General features: G+C 53.2%; 2 protein-coding genes across 6 annotated transcripts in view; one reads left to right on the top strand and one right to left on the bottom strand.

Moving 5' to 3' along the window:
- Window positions 1-14,743, bottom strand: part of TG (thyroglobulin) — a 253,992-nt gene that overhangs the window by 58,799 nt on the left and 180,450 nt on the right. The gene's annotated exons all lie outside the window — the stretch shown is intronic.
- SLA (Src like adaptor) overlaps window positions 1,219-14,743 on the top strand; it is a 38,068-nt gene continuing 24,543 nt past the window's right edge. For 2 of the 5 annotated variants that reach the window (XM_042924368.1, XM_042924370.1), the window contains exons 1-2: window positions 1,220-1,652; window positions 3,425-3,685. The gene's annotated coding sequence lies outside the window, so the exon portion shown is untranslated. Of the gene's footprint in view, window positions 1,653-2,972; window positions 3,256-3,424; window positions 3,686-10,404; window positions 10,643-12,141; window positions 12,332-14,743 lie in introns of those variants that run through there. The other 3 variants (XM_042924371.1, XM_042924372.1, XM_042924369.1) reach the window with 3 other exon arrangements.

Below are 14,743 nucleotides of genomic sequence, written 5' to 3'. Positions count from 1 at the left end.
GTTCCCGCATGGAACCAGGAGTCCAGGCCTCTCCTGGCTCCCTCCCTGTCGGCATCTTTCTTTTGCCCCCACGGAGTTTTGACGGTGTGTCTGCTTCTTCCGCTAGCTCCTGAATTCCTTGAGTGCAGGGAGGGGTGGAGCCTCACTCACGCTGCGCCCGAGGCTCCCCTCCCTGTCTGTGGTCCCACTGCGGGTTTTACGCATAAGGACCTTGCAACGCAAGAAGTTGGCTGAACTCGGCAATTCCCCAAGTATCCGGTACGCACCCCGTGTGGTGCTGGGCCGGGAGAAACAGGGATGAGGGTGTTGGCGGTGAGCTCCCTGAAGGGACAGCCTTGCCGAACCTGCCACACGACATTGGTGCCTGTCTTGTAACCCCCTGCCCTGCCTGCTCCCTCTACCAAACCAGCCCCTCTGTACGGATGCGGCCCACGCATCGCGCACCTCTGCGGGGCGCCTCCGGGGACCCCGGACCGGGACACACGCCTGCTCTGCCTCTCAGGTCACCTGAATTATGGCGGAGAAGGAGGGCAGGTAGAAGCCACCCCACAGGGGGTCCTGTGGCATTCCACCGTTCCGCCACGCGCGGCAGGGATCGTGGGTGGCCGGCCGCGGGACTGGGTCTATGTGAACCGACCGCTGACCGCTGGGCAGCGCTTGTGATCCATGAGAGGACGGCACGCAGGTTGACTTCCTGAACGCTCCCAGTACCTCCGTGGGATAGCTGTGATCCGGTGGTGTCTGTTCCCTAGGGCACCGCCTGACGATGCCTGGCACATTTAGGCAGGGTCAGTGCTGCCAGCATCAGGTAAGTGGAGGCCAGGATGCTGCTCGACATCCTACAGTACCCAGGGAAGCCCCCTGCCCTCTGCTAACACACCCGGCAAAGAACAGGTCCGGCCGGAACGTCCGTAGTGCCGAGACGGAGAACCCTCTGGGAAGGTGGAAACAGGAGCCTCAAGTCGGGGTCGCTAGCCCAGATCACACATGGGTGCACGGCTGCCCTGGTTTCACCCCTGCTCTCGCTGACGCCGGCCCCGGGCTCTCCCTCCTCCACACCTGCTGCGTGAGCCACAGTTCGGCTTCCACGCAGCACAGTGGCAGTTTTAGGGACATGTTCTCAAACCGCCTTTGTTTCCTGGCAGTTACCGCAGGAGGGAAAGGGAGATAACAAACCACCAAAGCTGGGGGAAGTGAGGGGCACACCCTCCCTGCCCCTGTCACCCAGTTACCCACTGGGAACAGGCAGAGCCGATACTGTGACCCTGGCCACAACCCAGGGGCTCCAAATTCTGAGCCTCTCCTCCTGCAGGGGCTCCTCCCGTCCATGGTCTGTGTGCTTTCATGGAGACCCCTCTGTGGTCCGCTGTCTGTCTGTCGCCTGCCTCTGCCATCAGGCTTGGAGCTTCCCCGAACCCTCCGGAGTCTGTCCAAGCCAGTGGCTCCTCGTGCCGCTCACGGCCGGCCTTGCCCCGGGCTGGCTCTGTCTCCTCCTGTGGGTCTCAGCTAATGGCGGACCACGGACACTGACCACCTGTGGGAAGTGACGCGCCCCGGCCCCTCTGTCACACCGGCCGCCCCATTTTCTCGGCAGTCCCCACCACTGATGGTTGCTGTATTCGGGTCTTTGTCACATGGCTCCCCCAGAGAAGGTAAACTCCGCGAGGGTTCTGTCGGGTTTTGCACCTGCCTGAATTCCAGAGCCTGGAACAGGCCCGGTAAAATTTTATTGAATAAACGACTGCAGGAGGGAATGCACTCAGTGTCTCCTTCACATGCTTGGTAATTTTTTTTTAAGTTGCCACAAAGCTCATGCCTTCTGACAATTGGTCCAAGCCTCTTCTCCTCTGTGTGAAGCTGGTCGGGGCGGGAGGGGGGGCAATCTCCACTTTGGCATGTTTCTGCCTGCCTGTGCTTCCCGTTCTCAATCTTTCTCACCATTTCCTTTGTGCCTTCCTGGGGTTCCCTGTGGACAGCGCGTATTTTCACAAGTTGCCTAAGGAAGCAACTATCTAGCGCGGAGTTCCTTTTTCATTTAGAAACGGCCCTGATGTTCTCAAGAGCTCTGACAACTACACAGTGCGAGGTTTCTAAATGAGGGCTGGGTTGGGGCGGCTCATCACCAGCCCTGGACACTGGCCCCTGGCTCTGCTTGGGGACCAGCCGTGTGATTGTGGGAAAGTCACTGGACACTCAGCTCTGGAGTCTCTGTGAAGCGTGGTGGGGGGGTCGGCTGGGGCTCTCAGAGGGTCGCCCCAATACAGTCATCTGGTGTTCCCAGCTCCAGTAGGGAAGTCCTGCCACTAAGTCCTTAGCCCCCATGTGACTGAGCTTTCCCACTTAAGACTCACATACTATGAATAGGGAGCTATATATCATCATCATCATCATCATCATCATCATCATCATTATTATTATTTGAATTTTAACCCATCAGAAAGCTAAAATAGGCACATATGCCCATCACCTGGATCCAGCAAACGTTAACATTTTTCCACGTTTGCTTTCGGCCTCTCTCGTTTTCTTCTTTCTTTATATTTATCTGCTTTTGTATTTTCTTTTTCTTTTTCTTTTAGCGAACCACTTGAAAGTTGCAGACATTATGACACTTGACCTCCAAAAGCAGCAGGGAGTATCTCCCGAGAACCAGCACGTTTTTCTCACATAACCACATCACTATCAAACGCAAGGAAATGAACACTGACACAATATTATCTACAATGCAGTGTCTATGTGAATACCCTCCCTCCCCCGCCACCTCCGTCCCAAGAATGTTCTTTCGAGGTCTTTTCCCTCGATCCAGGACCCAGCCAAGCATCACATACTGTGCTCAGTCACCATGTTTTCTTAGTCAATTTTAATCTAGAACGTGGTGGAGGGGGGCGCGGGGTGGGGGGGGGGTGGGCGGCGCGGAGCGGATGGGGGGTGGGAAGCTAACTACATTGCATTGCCTTTCTCACTGCTTCTGGTCATGGCACAGCAAAGGGGCTGCGTGTCTTGCCCCGAAGGCTGATGGGTAGCTACTTTCTGGAGTAGGCATTGGTGGCTACTATTTCAAAAGTCTGCCAATTAAACAGAAGCTCCGGTCCAGGGCCCATTTGCAGGGACAGAAAAGAAGCAGCAATCACTGGGAAGCTGGGAAACCAGGAAAGGAGAAGCTGCAGGCCTGAGCCCCAGCCTCCTCGGACCCAGTGGGCTCCAGGGATGTGTGAGAACAGCCTCTCAGCCTCCTCTGCCTTTTAATTAGAGAAAAAGGTGCCAGCCTTGGAAAGCCTGAGCACGGCCCAGGCCCTAGAATCAAGTTGCATATGTTCCCAAGTGCTTTGTAATGATGGTGATGGTGATGTTGATGATGATGATAATAATAATAATAATAATAATAATAATAATAATAATAATGCCACTGTCTTCCCTATCCTTACAGAGAGAAGCCTGCTCAGAGAGGTTACTGAAAACAGGAACCTGACCTTCTGCAAGTCCCACGCCTTCCTCATTTCTAGCAGAGGAAGTGTGTGGCTGCTTTAGCAACCACTGTTCTTGGTAGCTTGGACTTGTCTACACCCGCGGAGGCCTGGCCACCTGCTCGCTCTGCGGGAGCAGCGGCAGCTGATGGAGAGGCGGTGACGGTGCTCCTGGCAGTCGCTCCGTAGCTGCTCCCAGGGGAGACCATGCCCAGCTTCTGAAGGTATCTTAGGGGACAGGGCAGGGGCTGGGCGGGGAGAAACCTCAGACTCCTCAGACGCACAACTGGTGGGGCACTGACTTTCTGGAGACACAAGAGTGCTCTGCGGGAACACGGAGAGTGAGGCTGACACCTAACACAGTGCCCGGCACCTGGCAGCCGTTTGGTGGGCATGTGATATAGAATTACAGACGGCAAGAGGGGCTGGGGATCTTGGGCCGGGGACGCTCCTGCCGGAGGGCATTTTCTGGCGAAGGGCCAGCAGCCCGGCACATAGCAGGCTTCTTACTAAGGGTAACTGATGTTTGCCATCAGTCTTCGAGCTGTATGACCTTGAACCTCTCCAGGCCTTCGTTTTCTCCGCTGTAAAGTGGGAATAATGGTACCCAATACAACAGGTATCGGGCATGTTAAATGAGCTAACATATGCAAAGTGCCCAGGCCAGTTTGAGACACAGAGTAGGTTTTCAATAAATGCAAACGACGTGGAGTCATGACATGCAAAGATGATGGGGCCCAGGTAGGCTGACTGCTCACCAAGGTGCTTCTAAGGGCTTGGGTGCGTGGATCTTCGGGAAGATGCCAATGATAACCAATAACAATCAGAGTAGGTGGCGTGTGTATGGGGACAGGGGGAAGATTAAGGAAAAACAATTATGTGAGGTATATAACATCTAAAAACACAGAATGTTAGAATTAGATTTTGGAGCGCTAGAATTCCCTGAGGAAAGCGGCACATTCCGTATTCTTTTAGGCGCCAACACATCCAGAGAGCCTAATGCCAGATGACCTGGGCTTTGGCCTCAGATCGTACATCGGGACCATGCGTGTGGGGGCGAAGGAACGGTGTCCACCGTACTGAGTGGCCGGGGAGGGGCACTGCATGAAAAGCTATTTTCCTACGGTCCTCAGAACAATCCCGCAAGATTATGATTATGACTTGCTTTTGACAAATGAGACAAGGCTCAGAGAGGTTGAGTAATTCGTATAAGTCACACAGCTGGCAAGAGGCTGTAAGGGCTCCAAGGGCTGAGGTGGGGAAGAAGAGGGTCTCAGCTACAGCAGGTGTATGAAGGACCAAACTGTGTATTATGGCAGTGTTCTTTGCTTTAAGAGATATGTATCCCAGAGTCTGCAAATTGGCATTCTGTGGTTTGCTATGAGACGCTAAGCTGCAAACCTATAACGCAGGTTATGGCGCTTTCAAACCTGGGCAGCTAAGCCCGCATCAAAGTGCTGGCAAAATCCTTTGCAAGTGACTTTCTCTAGTTAGGAGAATGCTATTCAAGCGTGCTTAAGGTGTTCTGGAAGTATAACGAGAGCAACATTAAAAACCTACTTAAAATAGACTAGAAATCTATTTAGACTTCTGTGCTTTAAACAGATCTAGCCTCAGGGCAGGAAAGGGTTCCATGGAAGACCGCTCACTGAATCAGCCATACCTGCGTCAACATTCCGGGTCAGCCGCCCATGAGCTGTGTGACTCCGAACCAGTCACTGTGCCTCTCTGAGTCTTACTTTCCGCCTCATAAAAAGAAGCCCTGCATGTTTGTAAGAAGTCTAAATTATAGGCCCTCTAAAGAAGATGCTAAGTACTAAGTAGGAGCAGCCGAGCAGGATGCTCCTTGATTTCTCTGAATGCTGATTTCTGCATCTTCCTCCAGGTGATTAACTGAAACAGACACGGGTAGGTTTAGAATTGCAGCAAACTGAAATCATTTCTCTAAAACAGAAAGGAAAAAAAAAAAAACCCCAACTTCACCACTTTTGAGTTTTGAGAGCTGGCAGTGTATTTCCGAGGGGAGGGCGTCTTTTTTAAAGACTTAGGAAGCATCCACTGCGGTGAACCCTAATCAGTTTCCTGCATTAATAGATGCTGCTGGTTTTTTAAGTTTTCATTTGACATTCAGGAAGAACTTATTTCCCCCGGCTCCGAGAGAGGCTAAGAGCTGAAAATTCTCATTAAGGCTTTCCGGCAAGTCAGGCAAGACCAGCGGGCTGGGGGTGGGCCCTGGGTGTACCTCTAGCCATCCGTCCAGCCCTCCCTCCCCTTAATAAATATGCATCGAGGCCACACCATGTGACCAACTTCCTCCCCTCTCACCTCCCCAGGCGTCCGAAGAAGTACTGGGTCCAACCACTTCCTCCCATCTGAGAACCGCCAAGGGAGGGGGCTTATTTCATTATGGTAACTGAGCTACAGACAGAAACTTGTCAAACAGCTTTGCAAAGTCATACTTTTCCTCCCTGGCGCCCTCCAGGCAGCAGGGTCCATGGCTGGAGGGCTTGGGGTGCGGCAGGGGGGGAGGCGGAGAGACCCAGAGAGCCTTAGAAGAAAGTGGGAAAAGTACAGCCCCTCCCACCTGTACCTTGCCAGGCACTTTACAGACAATACTTTGGGTCACTCACCCAAATGGAGCAAGCACTTACTATGTGCCAGGCACCTGGTAGGTAAAGGTTTTTTTCATCGAGGAATATACTAGACGTGGGTCGTGCTCTCAGGAAGTTCACAGCCTGAGGCCGGGGTGCCTAACACACACTTAAAGAAACAAATAGGGAATGGTGTGTGTGCCGTGAAGGGAACAGAACCCAGGACAAAGAGTGCGGGTAGACCGGTGGTTCGGTTGAATGCTCACGTTACCTGGGCGGTGGCCGTGCCTGTTCCCAATGTACGGAACTGCCAGCGTCCCCACTCCTCCCCCGGCCCCCAGCCAAGGCCTCCGAGTCTCGGGGACAATCGCTTAGGACTTAACACCCTCTGAATGCAAACTCCAAGCACCCAGAGCATCAGGACCCAATTCTTGGTGTCGGCTCTATCAACACACCTCTGGGTCCACCTACAGAATACCTATTACATACGTGCCTCCCGACCTCCTGACAAAAAAAGGATGCATTCAGCTTTATACGACCCTCCGTCCATTCCCTCATGCCTCCGAGCACACAGCTAAGAGCCCTGCTCGGGAGCCAGACGCCTGGATTCAAATCCTACCTCCCCCCCTTACAAACGGACCTCTGACAGGTTCTAGAAATGCTCAGGCTTCAGTTTCCCTAGTTCTACGAAGCACGGTGTGACGGTGATGCGTCCTACGTAGACCGGTCGTGGGGGTCCGGTGGGTACGTGTAAAACCCTTCCTCGGCACACGGGAGGCTCCGGATTTTCTCCGGTTGCCATACGCTCAGCCCATGGGGAGACGGCACGGATCTGTGAGGAACACGGAACCCTCCCTCTGGTCTACCTGCTATTTACAGGGGAGCAAGCCGATACCCGAAGAAGGAAAGTGGTTCACCCCCCGTCTCCGAGAGGTTAGCGGGCCCGTTGTGGGTTCCAAAGCCATAATGTACGGGAAGCACACATGAGGAAAAACTAGGGAGGAGAAATGGGTTAATGCTCCCTCTGCCCGTGCTGGAGTCACCCCACCCGTCCAAACGAGTCTAACGCAAAGTCACCAAGTTCCCCTCAGTACCTCAGGGCTCGGAGCAGAGGGGCAGAGGTGTGAGGGAAGGGCCCGACAGCCGGCTCTTCCAGGAGCAGCAGTGGCTTCGCAATGGTCGAAGCAAGGGGCCTTGAAGGACACAGGCAGGGGACGTGCCGACTCCCAGACCTGTGTGCCTTCTCTGGTCTCCCGGCAATCCTAGCTCTTAGGGTGCTTGTTAGCTGATTTAAATGTGTATAGTGCTGGGACGAGGGTGGTGGAAGGAATCAGGGTTGGTAGTAAAAAGAATCAGGGTTTGGGGCACCTGGGTGGCTCAGTCGGTTAAAGGTCCGACTTCGGCTCAGGTCATGATCTCGCGGTCCGTGGGTTCGAGCCCCGCGTCGGGCTCTGTGCTGACAGCTCGGAGCCTGGAACCTGCTTCGGATTCTGTGTCTCCCTCTCTCTCTGCCCCTTCCCCCGCTCACACTCTGTCTCTCTCTCTCAAAAATAAGTAAACATTGGGGGAAAAAAAAAAAGAATCAGGGTTTGAAAGCTGGCCCGGCCACTGAATGAGCTGTGTGCCCCTGAGCACCTTACTCAACCTCTCTGAGACTCTGTTTCCTCATCTGTACGATGTATGGTGGGCTCTTTGGGGTATCAGATGAGTCACTGTACTTCAAACACTGGATTCAGACCCTCCATGTAGTGGGTGGTCATCATCGAGATCATTGTCTCTTCTTTGAAAGCAACGGAGATGTCTTTGGGTAGCTGTTCTGGATAGGGGTGATTGTTGGGAGAAAGTCGATTCCTTCCACCGGTGCCTGGAACCAGTGCATCCTGGCTTGTGAGGGCCCACTGTGCAAACCTCTTCCTAACTCCGCGTCTGGGGAGGTCACCTCGCAAGCCGGGAATCAGCCATGGTGGGAATATTTACACCCCAGAGGTGAGCAACCCTTACAGATTAGAATCGTCCTCCCTCTGCCCATCACTGATTGTTAAACATTTACTACCACACCACTAATTCTCTCTCTCTCTCTCTCTCTCTCTCTCTCTCTCTTTCTCTCTCTCTCTCCTGGGCACACTGTCCCTCTACTCTCCACCTATTCTGTTCTGTTATATGGAGTAGCTTCTGTGTTCCAGCCACAGGTAAAATCAGATTTGGCCACTGTCTTTACAGCACTTAGGGTCATTGTTGAACAATCACACAAGTAACTGTTACAATTATAATCCACTTAAAGGGCAATGCAGGATTCCTGAGGAGGTTTTAAAAAAAACAAAACAAAAAAAAGAGTAGCTCAGTGTTTCTCATCCCTAGAAGCACATGCAAATATCCTGGGGTTTCTGGAGAAAGACCAGTGCCCACGCCCCACTAGAGGAAACGTCTAAGAACCCCCGAGGGTAGGACCCCCGCATCTGTGTTGTGACGAGTGATCCACAGCGAGGGGCGAAGGCCCTGGAGCAGGTGGCTCAGCATATGCAAACGATGTCGTTAGCAAAATACCAATTTCCAGCTTGTTCGATAAGTTTATGAGCCACCCTGTTGATCGGTGTGTGTGAATAAAAAGCAAAACGAAGTCCTGCTGTGCAATGTGGTGTAGTAAGAGGGTCGCCAGCTTCACCTCCCTGGGCCCCCGTGTCCAGGCGACCTTTAGCATCTGTACGCGAGTCTGCAGCCACCCCCCTTCTTTCTACGGAAAAGTGCATTTCCCAAGTATCTGTATTTGGAAGGAAAAGAAAAAGCCTATCCATATTTACTGTTTCTCCGTTCTGCGTAATTGTGTACCTGCGTCATCTGATACCAAAATAATTATCTTTACGACGGACTTTTTTCAGTGTTTATGATGTCAGTGTTTATGATGTCAGCTAACGGGTTTTATATATTTATAACGGTCCTGTATACTGGCGGCCTCTGTGTATAAAAAGCTGATGGAGAAAAGAAACAAATGGTAGGGAGACTTTCTTCTTTTTATTCGATGCGATGCTAAAGCCACGTGGGGATTGACTCTTTGCCTATCTCTCCATGCCGGACCCCACATCACACGGACCACACTCCCTTGCCCGTGAAGCATTTTACTGTTGGCAGAGGCGAGCCACACAGACCCCAGGATGTGTGCCGCCCGTGATACCTCCTCTCTTGAATTCTTACTTGTGAAAACCCAGCAAGGCAGATGTGGCTGTTAGGTCCGTTGTTAAAATAAAAACGAGCGATGGAAAGAGGCTTAGTGACGTAATACGGGTGAGGCAGAAATCTGCTTCAGCACCAACTGGCCCCAAATCTGGCTTCTTCCCATGACATCCTAAAATGTTATCCTAGTCTTAGGGTGGAGCTGAGGCTCTCTGTTGGCCTGAGAATACATGAGATCCCTTTCTGGGCACACAAGTCCAGAAGGAGCCGGAACACAGGCTCAGGGACACGTGGGTCAGGCAGAATGGTGGACAGAGTGCTGGACAGGGAGTTCTGGTCCCTGTCCAAACTTCCTAGGTGACTTTGAGCAAGTTGCTTGACCTCTCTGAGCCTTTTCTTTGTGATATGAGGGCACTGAACTGCCACTTTTCAATTGGTGCTTTACGATATCCTGAGATGCGGTTGTCCCATCAAGAGACTGGAGGGGTAAGAGTGCTGAACCCTGAGTCCCCAACCAGCAGCTTGCTTTTATCTATTTTACATATTAAGCTTCTGGGGAAGCTCTTTTTTTTTAAGTTTATTTATTTTGAGACACAGAGAGAGAGAGAGAGAGAGAGAGAGAGAGAGCGAGCAGGGAAGGGGCAGAGAGAGAATTCCAATCCACGCTGACAGCATAGAGCGTGACAAGGGGCTCTATCCCACAAACTGAAAACATGACCTGTGACAAAATCAAGAATCAGATGCCCAACCGACTGAGCCACCCAGGCGCCCCTGGGGAAACTCTTAAAATGGGATTCAACCAACAGGCTTGGAGTATCCTGGATGAGAGGATCCCGAGGTCTCCTCCAAGTGGCCATTTAAAGGCTCTGGTTTTGAGTTAGGCAGGAGGAGGAAGAGGGAGCACTCGAGCACCTTTCTGAGCTGGCTGCCTGTCCTGGCCAGTGTCCCAGGAGCCAAGGCCATACCACAGCCCTCCTCCGCCATGCAAGAAAGGAGAACGAGGTGGGGTTGGGGGATAGGGAGGACAGGCTGTGGCTGCACCTGCCCTGAGAGGAGAGCAGGGAACAATGTGGGTCACAGCACAGATGCACCTGTCGAGTGAGGTCAGGATGTGGTGGGGTGCCCCCGGAAATCCTGCGAGATCCTTGGCAGGGAAACCAACCAATGCTAAGCCCCTGTTCCAGCTCTCGTTCCTGGTGCACAGCATCAGACCACAGGCAGCACCAAGCAAGCCCCAAGTCAACTGGGCGGACGGTTGGATACAGTGGACGGACAATTGAGGCAACAGGGCCATGAGCCATTGTCTGTCCCAACGCTTTCCCCACGGTATTTGAGAACGCTGAGGCCAAGGAGGAGAAGAGACCCGCTCGAGCTTGCAGTGAGTTAGCTGGCCACCCAATACCACCAAGGGATCTAGCTTTGGTAAGTCTTTAGCTGTTTGATTTACCAAACGTATCTCTGCTTTAGATATGATCTGTAATTTGACCCTCAAAACAACCCTGCAGGGCATATATTTGTCTCCCAAAGTTATAGATTTAAAACTCAAGGCTCAGAGAAGTGCGGGAACTTGGTAAAGGACACACAGCCAGTAGGTTGGGAGCAGGAATCTGAACTCAGGGTTGCCTGCCTTGAAAACCCTTTCAGAGATTCCTTATTGTTTCCCAGCTCCGCTTCTGATTATAAAAGCAATCCATGTCCGTAGGGGAAACACCTGGAGTTTTTAGAAAGGTGTAGATAAGAAATCGATAACATTTACCTGAGAAAATCACCACCCAGAGAGAGCCCTTGGAAGCATCTTGGAAATCATCTCCTTTAATATTTTTGTACACGTATTTGCAAATGTGTGTGAATTTTTTGCAACACCGGGCTAGTATAAGCACAGCTGGTTTTTCTTGTTTCTCGGTCCCCCCTCCCTTTACAGCATTTAACAGTTCTCTAAAATAATACTGTGAAAGGGTGGAAAACACTCCACATGACTCACTCTGGCTCTTTTGACCACACAGGCCACCTAAGGGTGGTACTGAGACCTGAGCACACCTTAACTGCCTCTCTCTCCTGGATGATTCGCCCCTGCCCGATCCCCAGAAACGGGCTCCCAAACATTGCCTCCTGACGTCCCAGAGACCCTTCTGGACCTCCCTGTCCCTTGTATTAAAGTTTCCCCCAGAAGTTTACGGTCCCAGAAGTTTACTCTGATGGCTTTCAAAAATCACTTTTCTGAGAACCAGAGGGCAGGAAAGCAAGACAGCGTTTCACGGAGGGTGAGAGCACAGCTTTTGGGATCTGGCGGACCTGGTTTGAAGCCCAGGCTTCCCTCTTACGAGTCGTATAGCCTTGGACAAGTGAATTTATCTCACCTCTGGAGCAACCTGGGACATGGCGGCTAGAAAATGCGGAGCAAAATCTGATCCGCCACGGTGGTGGTGGTGGCTCTGGTTACCTCTGCCGTCGTCGGGGTCAGGGTACAGCGGATGGTGACGTTCCCCACCGGTGGCATCATGCTTCCACGCCTTAGAAGCTGGCCATGCGAGTGGGTTTACGCTGTCATGCTTTGTGGGGGGATTTTCCAAGGTCAAAGGGCAGGCTGCATCCCTAAGTAGATTTTTATACTAACTAAACCTTGTCGATAAGGTTTTCCAGCTGTTTCTGGTTTTATAACAGAGTCCGGCCCCAACTTCCTTTGGCTGGGGCTCCTCAACTCTCTGCCCCCAGCGCCCAAGGTGGGGGGCGGGGCGGGGAGGGGTTCAGGCTACGGTCCTTTCCAACAGTGAGGCCCGGGCAATGGAAGCGCAAAGTGGATAAAGTACAGAGAACTGTCCTGGGATGCCATCCGGGAATGGAAGGTTCTGAGAAGTCTGACTGCTGTATTTATAAGATAATGCAGAACGCACAATGAAAGGATCCCTGATCTGGTCCAACAGCAACCTAGCCAGAGAAGGGTAGCTGGCGAGTGCCTCCCACACGACCGAGGGCAACTCCCTGCAGCCGTGTGACCTCTCCGTGCCGTGTGTCCGCACTGCCCAGAGGTCCTTGGGGATCTTTCTTCCTCCCCGCGCAGCAAGGCAGCGGCACGGCCGCTGGGAAAGGCCGTCGGTGCCGAAGTCAGGAGAGGTAGGTGTGCGTCCTGCATCCGGGCCCTGCATGCGTCTAGCTCCCGGAGTGTGGACAGGTGAGCTCACCAGCTGACCTCCACCCCGAGAGGGTGGAAGAGGAAGTCTCCCCACGGCCCCCAGCCCCCAGCCCCAGGGATGCTGGGAGATTAAATGCAGTGTGTCTGCTAACTGCCCACCAGAAGGCAGAGCACAGAACAGCCTTCCCTTGACCCTGAAGAATATAAAGACAGGGTGAGGATTCTGTAATGGAGCTTGATAAGAGAAGTGATGACGGTTCTTTTATTAATAGTTCTTAAAAAGTCACGGAGTCTTGACTCCTAGAATTAAAAGAGGCTAAGTGCGGGGCGCCTGGGTGGCTCAGTGGGTTAAGTGTCTGACTCTTGATTTTGGCTCAGGTCATGATCTCGAAGTTCATGGGACTGAGCTCCGCCTTGGGCTCTGCCCTGATAGCTCAGAGCCTGTTTGGGATTCTCTCCCTCCTTTTCTCTCGGCCTCTTCCCTCCCCGCCCCCCCCCCCCCACACACACACTTTCTCTCTCTCTCTCCAAATAAATTTAAAAAAATAAACTTTAAAAAGGGGGGCTACGTGGTTTGTCTTTGGAGACCATCTTTTTCACTCATCTCGCTTTCCAGAGGAGTCAACTGAGGCCCAAGTTCTCACAAAGAAAACAGCTTTGCTCCAAAGACTAGGGGGAAGGTAAGAGGCAAATGCCAGCTCTGATCCCTGACATCCCAGAGAAAAGGGAGAAAGAAACCAAACGTTCAGAGCGAATTTTAATTAACTCATTTCTCTTTTGCCCTTTCTTTGTTGTTCCTGGAAGCAATTATGTGCCTCATACCCTCTCTCCCACCTCCAGCCCCTGCATAAAACTGTCACAGATTAAATCAGATTGCTCAGCCATTTCATTAGGGAGACTCTGGCTTTCGGTCTCTGGGGGCATTTTTACTCTGCTCAAATAAAAGCCTCTCTCAGATAAGTTAACTCCTTCCTGGAGACTACAGGAAGCCCACAAGAAGACCACTAAGGGCTGTTGAGACCTTCTGGGGTTTTCTGAACGGCGCGGGATATAGTGGGCTGGTGCACACGTGCACCTGCAGAGACGGAAGAGACCAGAGCTGGAGGAGCAGGGCGGAGGGAGTGTGTCAGACCTCTGGGACCTACCCGACCTTTCTCGTGTCACCACCCTGGGTATGTTTCTTTTCTTGGACGGACCTCAGTTTTCCCACCTGAGAAATGCGAGTTTCAAGTCTTTCTTTTTCCTGTCCTGGATCCCAAGAACCCCCTCCCCCCTGCCCCAAATTGCCAACGAATGCTTGAGAATTACAAAGTTGTCGGGAGGGAGTGAAGTCAGAGTTCACTTTGCTAGATGACAAGGTCTTTTCCCCCACGACCCTTCTGGAATTGTGGTGTGAAGGAAGGAGACAGGGGGACATGGGGGCCGGGGGCTGCCGCCAGAAAGGGGCTCCAAGGGAGAAGGTGGGGCAGGGGGGAGGGCGCTGGGATGTCCGGTGGGCGGGAAATGGCACCCCAAGTGGGGTGGGGGAAGGGGAAAGGTACGACCCCTGGCGTTTAACTAGTGCTGGATGCCAAGTGTCCAGCTGTGGGGAACAGAACGCCACTGCTAGGGGGTCTGGTGACAGCACGCACTGCGACGTGGGGACACATGGGAGAGACAGGGGCGAGGCTAGCCTACACGGGTCAGAGTCGACCTCTCCCCAGCCCGTCCTGAGAGCCTTCTCCAGGCCTCGGCCATGACAGCCAGGGAAGCTGGGGGCCTGAGGTGGCTGATGGGCTCCAGGACAGCGCTCGGAGCAGGACAGAGGTGGCGGGGGCTCTGTGGGACGTCTTTGCACGGCACACGGGAGCGGGGTTTCGTGCGGGACAGGCCTCTCCTCCGAGCCGCAGGCTGCTTGCTTCGCTCCTTCCCTGGACATGTCTAAGGCGGGGCCTCAGAGGCGGCCCGAGTTCCCCGCCAGGTGGGTGGGATCCCAGGGGCCTGCCTTTCTCGGGGTGCTGACTCAGGGCCAGCACCGAGCTGCGGGGAACGAGGCTCCCAGCCGCTCCGCTGCCGTGGTTTTTCGAGCACTTTTGAGGAGCACGTTTTCTTGAGTGCCTTCACTAGGCTTTAGGAGCTGGGGACTTAGGCAACTGGTCCCTGCCTCCTGGAGCCAGGGGATGCTGTCCACACCTGCCTGGCTTGCGGGAAGGGCCCTGCCAGGGTCCAAGGCGTCCCTTTGGCTGTGTGGGGGTGGCAAGATAGAGGAAACGAGTGACTCACGCCCGGAGGGGCCTCATCCCTAAAAGAGGATCCGAAGATGGGCTTCGTACATTTGAATGTGTGACCCCTTCCCGCCACACTTTCCGTGGTGCGTTATGAGCTCATAGCTCTTGCCAGCTTGTAATGATCTC

This window comes from Panthera leo, chromosome F2 (genome assembly GCF_018350215.1).
Source record: "Panthera leo isolate Ple1 chromosome F2, P.leo_Ple1_pat1.1, whole genome shotgun sequence".
NCBI lineage: Eukaryota > Metazoa > Chordata > Mammalia > Carnivora > Felidae > Panthera > Panthera leo.
This window is presented reverse-complemented; position numbering and strand designations above follow the sequence as displayed.